This window comes from Oxyura jamaicensis, chromosome 23, assembly GCF_011077185.1.
Source record: "Oxyura jamaicensis isolate SHBP4307 breed ruddy duck chromosome 23, BPBGC_Ojam_1.0, whole genome shotgun sequence".
NCBI lineage: Eukaryota > Metazoa > Chordata > Aves > Anseriformes > Anatidae > Oxyura > Oxyura jamaicensis.
Genome location: NC_048915.1, coordinates 3,530,660 through 3,538,207, shown reverse-complemented (window position 1 = coordinate 3,538,207; position 7,548 = coordinate 3,530,660).

The following is a 7,548-nucleotide window of genomic DNA, read 5'->3' as shown; positions in this document are numbered from 1 at the left end:
CAATTTCTGTAGTTACTAACAGCACAACACAACTTTCAATGGCTCAAACACTGTCTCATAACTAAGGTTTAAATCTCTCTCTTGTCAAGTCATAAAACCAAGATAATTGAAGAAGGTCTGGGGCCAAATTCTCTTCAGAAGGCTGGGATTTATTTACTGAACATGCCAGATGCACAGAGGTCAGCAGGAAGCATTTATTGATTAGCCACTGACAGCACTGTGTCACCCACGTGCGCCAGATTATTGATTAGGTGTAAGTGCAGTTTACTTGGTCATTGTGCTTCTCCAGGCTTTTGTCTCCTACAAGCCAACAGCACAATGGCTTTTGGGGAGAAGCAGCACTGGAGAATACCAAAGACATAAAAAGTCTCCGTGACAAAGAGCCCAGGGCAGCTGTGCTTAATTCCTGGGCTGAGGGAAGCAGAGATAATCCACTAATCCTGGACAGAGCGGGATGGAGCATGCCTGCCACCCAAGCTGAGCTCCAGAAAGATCTGTGCACAAATAAAGCAGCACCTTTCCCTTTGACATCAGAGGTCGTGGGTGTCGTTTTGTCTGGCTGGGAGTGGATCTTTTCATCAGGACCATTCTTTTCCACTGGAGGATGCGTCTGCTGCCTTCAGAGCACTGACTGAGAAACACATACTTTCCACTTCTCCCTAATGGTGAGGAATACAGGATTTGGAGGAAATTAAGGAATTTGGTACTTGGAAATTGGTAAGATAAGCAAAACATGCCCTTTACCTAAAGGTTAAGTGATTTGCTCAACAGAACCTGTTGCTCCAAATCCAACAAACTCTCCCCTAGCTTTGACATAATTAATGAAGAAATCTCCTGTGTTCTGGTGGATGCTTCTCACTCCCCTTCTTGTGCTACAGTCCCCCAGAGACAGACTCAGTTACACAACTATTAACCGTTCCACTTCGGAAGCTGGCTTTACCACACCCGCATGACTGTTAAGCCTGAAGGTTTGTGATACCACGGTTACCTTACTTGTCTGTGGCTCACTGAAGTCCTTCCATTTCTCAGATTCTGAATGGGAACGTGACAGGCTCTCAGGAAAAAGTTTGCCCAGGCAGTCATCGTCTCCATATCTAGTGTCCACAAGTGGTAAATAAGAAGGCAGCCAAGTTGTCTTTTCCACAAAATAAAACGTTACAGCAACAACAGAGCACTTCCCTTTTCCAGAGGGCTGCCACACTATTTCCAGCTCTAGCAGGACTAGGCTCATTCCTCCTACCCGGAGTGCCCATCACCCTCCAAATTTTTGCAGCCGAAGGCAATTATCTGCATCTCTCAGGTGGCCGGACTCATTAGCCACCTGTAAAAGCTGCGTATCAGGTGTGTCCAATTTATGAATTAGCACTTAAGCAGGACTGTCAGTGGGGAAGCTCAAAGACCTATAAAAATTTTTATTAGCAGTAAGAACCTTTTCCTAATACAATTTTAAAAAGCCTTCTTTTTTTTTTTTAACTGTTACCCTGATATCCATGCTTTCCCCACCTGCAGGTTGTCCTGGCAAGTGACCAAGAGTCTGAGGGCTGTATTTAATTTGCATAAATCAGAGCTGATTACAGTTACTTTCCTCATTAATACACTGAGTACTGATTAATAATTGGTAATACACAGAATGTACTGATGCATTTGTACGGCACCGTATGCACGCCTGATGCCAAAAATGAAAACAAAACTCCTGTTCCAAAGTGCTCGTTCTCGATGCAAAGGACCACAAATCCCCATCAGAACGCGATCTTTGCTCCAAATGGAAGAGAAACAGCTGATAGTTTCTGTAGCTCGTACAGGACACGTCTTTGTTCGAGCAACGAGGGAGGGTGGAGAGATGTGAGCCACTTGCCTGTCTGTTTGGATCCCTAACGATGCCCCAGTAGAACTCTCGAGGCCCCTTCCCGCTGTACTCGCTCGTCCTGTGACCTGGACCTTCGGCACTAAAAGCTGGGGCTAACACGTTGTCAAGTGTAAGAGCAGCGAAGTGTTTTCTTCTCCTGTACAGGACAGATGCAAAAAGCTTACTCACCACAGCACATCTCTCATTTCGGTATGACAATGTATATTATCTGCCAGCATATTTATTGCTCACAGAGATGTGAGATATTTACATGGAAAATTGATTTATCTATCAGATAATTAGTAAACTTCAATAATTGCAAAAACCTCTTAGCAATCAGTTGACATTTAATTAACATACAATAACTGTCTTATTAAATCTGCATTAAATACCTATTGAAGTGAATTAAAACCCATCTATAGGATTCCCCAACTCCTGGAGAAACCTCATTACAGTCCAATAACAAGAAGCCTGGAGCCGTGCTGCTTGTTTCTACGGCACAAAGTTGCCCCGGTTCCAGGTAAGGACAGTACCCTGGTTCAGACGAACGCTTTGTGATTATGTAAAACCCCGACACGAAAACCACGAATGAAAAGCCATGAAATGCTCCAAGATGGATAGCGGGGCTCAACGATGAACCTGCTTTTTTTCTTGTGTTTTTATAGCAGCCAGAATTCGGAGATGCACAAAGTCAGCGTGGGGCTGCGGCTTACCTCAAATCCCTCTGCCCGGAGGGATTGTGGCTGACGGCAGCCAAATCTCAGAAGCACCGGGCCTCGTTCCCCTCCCGGCATCAAGGGAAAATCTCCCTGACTTCACCGGGAATTCGGCATGGGTAGTGCCTGAGTGTCAACCGAGTGGCAGCTTGAGTCAAATGAATCAGTTCAGTGCCGCAGCGTCCAACCCGCCTGGTGCCATCCAGATCCGCAGGGGTACGACGAAGACACTGGCAGTGAGTCTGTGTTGAAGGCCAGGCACAACAGCCCACGCTGGGTCGCGCCTGAGGAAACCAACGGTGCCCGACGCAAAGCTGCCGTGGTCCAGCATGGGAGCATCTCGGATGTGGGTGACGGATGGACAACATTGATGATGCCTTCTGTATCCACGGGTCCCAGCACACGGAATGCGGGATGAACCCCGGGAGCATCGTGTTCGGTAACTAGAGCTGATGGTTCGTTGCTGCTGTTGCTGTGTGAGGAGATACGTAAGCACGTTTGGTTACGATATATAAAATGACCCAATGCCCAGATTTCACAGACCACACAACTGAAACCCCTGGTTGCACAGCAGAAGAGAGGAACTGCACACAAGCGAGACACAAGTCCTCTGAGGCCAGAAGGGAGCGTAATACTGCTCTGACGACTGGCTCGTGTACGTCAAAGACATCGGAGGCAGTGCAGAAACTTCTGCTACAAGCCTGTAACACGGTGCTTCTGTTACACCACATCCTTAAAAACGATTCTCAGCTTTCATGTGAAGGGACAAATGGTGAACAGCCCGCCAAAGTTTGTGTCAGTCTCGTGAGTTTATTTGGAACTCACAATGGTTTGGTCTCCCTTTGTTCCCTTAGTCACCAAGACTTCGTTGCCTCCTGCTAAGCAAGAAGCATCTCCTGTATGACCAGGTAGACACGAGACGGCTACGGAGACCTTCCAAGTACAGGGCTGAATAAATTATACATGGGGTTTGCTTCTAACCCAGCCCCCTCATCAACAATGCTCATAAAATTAAAATTAAAATAAATATTCAGCCTTCTCCGCTCGTAAAAGGGACGAACCTGCAAACATTTAACACTAGTGTTTCATCTGCAGTACACGAACAACTCCGAGCAAGTTCCGGGTCTGTTAAAATGGAAATCAGCTGGGGAATGATTCATGGATTCGTGCACGCGGCTGCTTACCCTGAAGCGAGTCAAAGTCAGAATAAAGTCAGATCACGGGAAACATCCACGGTAAGAATTTGGAAAGCCACCTCCTTGCCGTTGACCTCGCCTGATGGTATGCAGGACTTCTCTTCTACATACAGGAATTTTCTGAACACCTAAGCATATGTATAAAAGCGAAATCAAATGACTGCCTCAGCCTTGACAGAACTGCTGAACTAAGAACCGTGTCTGTCCTCTGCTGAAGGGCATCACCTTGAGCAGATAAAGCTTTGTAAATGTTGCTCTAAAAGTTGGCATTCTCTGCCATTGGCTATTATTTATATTTAGAGAGGAATTAATGAGGATCTGCACAGAGTGACGCTGCCTTACCCCATTTTGTGCGAGCTTCACAAAAGCCAGAAAGCACGAGTCATTTAGCAGAAACACAGCTCCAGCCCTATCAAAGTACTAATGTGCAGCTGAAAAGGGACCTTGCTTTAGAAAAAAGCCAAATAGATACTAAAAAGGAAAACAAACCTCTAATCAGACAGAAAATACTGGTCTAAGAGCGAGGGGCGCTACTCGCAGTCATTTAGCACCGCTCGGCTTATAATGAGAGCACACGACGCGTTATTTGTGACTTAACTTGTTTTAGTCCGAGGTCCCCGAATAATTAACCTGCTTTGTTTCAATTCAATCAGATGCCCACGTCCTACCGCCTGCGAGACGGACCGCGTTCCACAGAAACAACGGCTTCCGGAGCGATTCACGGCCCAGGCTGTGCACACACTGGGGTAAAACACGTCTGCACGATGACTGTTAGGATTCGAGTGGTTAGGTGTTTCATACTCAAACGTTAACACGGCTTTGTTAAAGAGACAACCTCTTTGGAGAGCAGGTATTTTATCCTAATTACTAAAGCAAATCATTTGATGGTTTATACCGATGTTATATCCGGCTTATTACGTGGAAAATCTCAAATAAAACAGATTAAGTTACTTTATAAAACGATCTCCATTTAGAAACTAAGTGGTTTACAAGGAATAAATCAGCGTGCAATGGCAAACCGCAACTGCAGAAAGATCTGAGCAGAGCTAATAATCCGCTAACTCACGATCCCTGCCAAGCACCGGCCCCGTTCAGTCACACGTTATGCGAGCAGCAGCGAGGGGAAAGGCTCATGTTTACACAAGCAGCCTTTCGACTCGCACCATGAAGGATACTGAACATTTCTGGCATTTCACTTGCCGTTCCAATCCTATTACACCTTAAACCATGCCCTCCTCGTTCTCCTATTTTTCCTCGCGGCTGCCTCTCTGCAACACCAAGCTGTTTCGCTAGCTATTAGGAGATATTATTGTTGCTGGAAATTCATCTGTCATTTTACAAGTCTCTTTGAAAGAAAGAAATAACAGGTTGTCTCAGTGAAAGGAAATAGCAGGGAAACAAAAATAGTATGCTCTTTGCTCCCCCAGAGACAAACCAAGTAATATTTACCTCTGACATGATAAACAAAAGATCAAAAAGGATTAGAACTAATGGCTCTGTAAATAGTATATTCATAAGAGAGGGTTCCTGCTCGAATCGCAAGAAAATTGTATCCACTTTCAGCTGCCAGTTTTTGAGGAACATCCTCATTTTTTTCACTCCATATTTATGGGACAGCGCGTGATGGTTGCAGCCGTGCTATCACCACCACCCTCATCTTCTTCATGTTATTGCTGGGATTTTTCCTGAAGAATTACAAAGCCGTCTGTGCAGAAGCAACCCGGGCATGTTCCACAGAGGTCACTTTCAATGACAGCTACCTTTCTGAGTGGAAGCAAACAGCCTGCCTTCCCAGGGGGCATCCAAGTGTCTCCGTGCAGCATTCAGGCTACGGGGACCCTGCACAGAGCAGCCTCAATACCCTCAAGAGCCATTTTTCTGCAGCTCTGGGTAAGGGCAGAGCCAGGGCGCAGCACAGCAAGCTGATACTTTCCATGAATGCTCGAGAACCGAAGTCTCACGCCTGCTGGGTCTGCCCTGCACACCTGAGCGTGGCATTTTCGAGGGGAACCCACCGCAGGCTATCCCAAACTACCTTCTGTCTGCAGACAGCTCATTGACGCAGCTTTACCCGGCTGCTTCCTATCGCTACAGCTTGGCTAGCTCACGTTGGCGCAGTGGCTGCAGGAGCGTTGTGGGCACTCACAGGAGCTGCCTGACACCCTGCTTCTGCCCCATCTCCTTCCATCCGGCTGCCTGCTGGCTCCTGGTGCTGCCCCGGCCTCCTGAACACGCAGCCTGAGCGCCGTGCACGTCCCGGAGGCTGCCAAGGATTGCTCTTAAAGGAAAACATGCTCGGAAGAAACAAGGCACTACAATATTTGCATACGCACCGGTGTATTTGTACAAATGGCTCCTAATTAGCAGTACTGAGAACAATCAGAGCAATACCAGCTTAAGAAGTTAACAGAGAAGTGCTGTGTGCTTGGAGAAAGGCTGTAAAATGCTGGGGAAAAAACTTTACAGAGCTCGGACAAATGGCCAGGGATGAAACTTCTTATTTCTGGCCTGCTGTTTCAAAAACACCCGGGTATTCACCTCCGTGAACCACTTACCTGCCACCAACGCTCTTTGTTTCATGATGCACAGAGCTCAAGACTTACGGCGAGATCTTCTACAGAGCGTTTGCCTGGACTCCTCCAGCAGCTCATCCCTGATTCCGACACATTCCTGTATCAGCATGTGAGGCTTCCCTACTTTTAGCTTACTGAACTCCTGCAATGCAACAACAGATTATAGGCCGTTTTCTCAGCCAAAAAGTTCCAGACAGACTGCACAAATACACCTAAAACCAAAAAGCTAACAAAATTCAGGACAGAAAATGTTTGTTCTTCAATTATAAAACCCCGAAATTAACCTTATAACACAGCAAAAAATAGTCTGAAGTCTACCTAACCAAGTCCGGGTTGGCTAAAAATAAACCAGGGAGGTCAAGACTGAAAGACTTTAAACACTTGCAAATTACATTCAATGAGAAGTGGAACTGAACCGCTATTCATCTGAAGATAAACTCACAGCAACAAATCCACGAACACTGTGTCCTCAGACAATCTCTCCAGCAGGCATTCCCCGTGAAGGGCATTACTTCTGTGTCCCAAACACGTCTGATTTCCGACAACTGCACCGGTGCTACGAAGGGCAGACATACAGACAACTCCCCGTAGCGTGCCCGCGCCCCCTCGGCCATCATCGGTTCTAGCAGCGAACGGCGTACTGCATTTCTCTCCAGTCTGATAATAAATGTAAGCTGAGAGGAGTCCCCGTTTCTTTCCTGCACTAGCAGCTGATGAACAAACAGGCTGAAAAGCAAATGGAAGCAGTTGTGGGAAGCCTCGCGACGCCGTTGTGCATCCATCACAGGTGGACATGCGGTCCGCTCGCAGCACTTGCGATGTAATTAGAATTCAATACTGGAAAGAAAGGTCCAGAATAAAGGATGCCGAGATTACCATCTAAATACAACGTTGCTCATTGAAAGAAATGAATGTAGAGTATTGAATGTTCAAAACTGTGTTGAATTAGATAAGCAAATCCCATGTAGACTCTGTTAATGATTCATAATCAGCTAATAAGCTCATCTCCAGTAGAATAATGATCCATGGACCTGTTAGCTCATTTATCACTATGTTTTACAACACCAGCAAAGAAACTAATTAAATCCCAGCATCATTACACAGAATTCCTTTTAATAGAGATACAATGATGCACTAGAGGCTACAGATTACACTGCAAATTGTACCAAGAGATTCCGGACAGCAAGTTTTAATTAACATGTTAGCGAGAAGCTGCT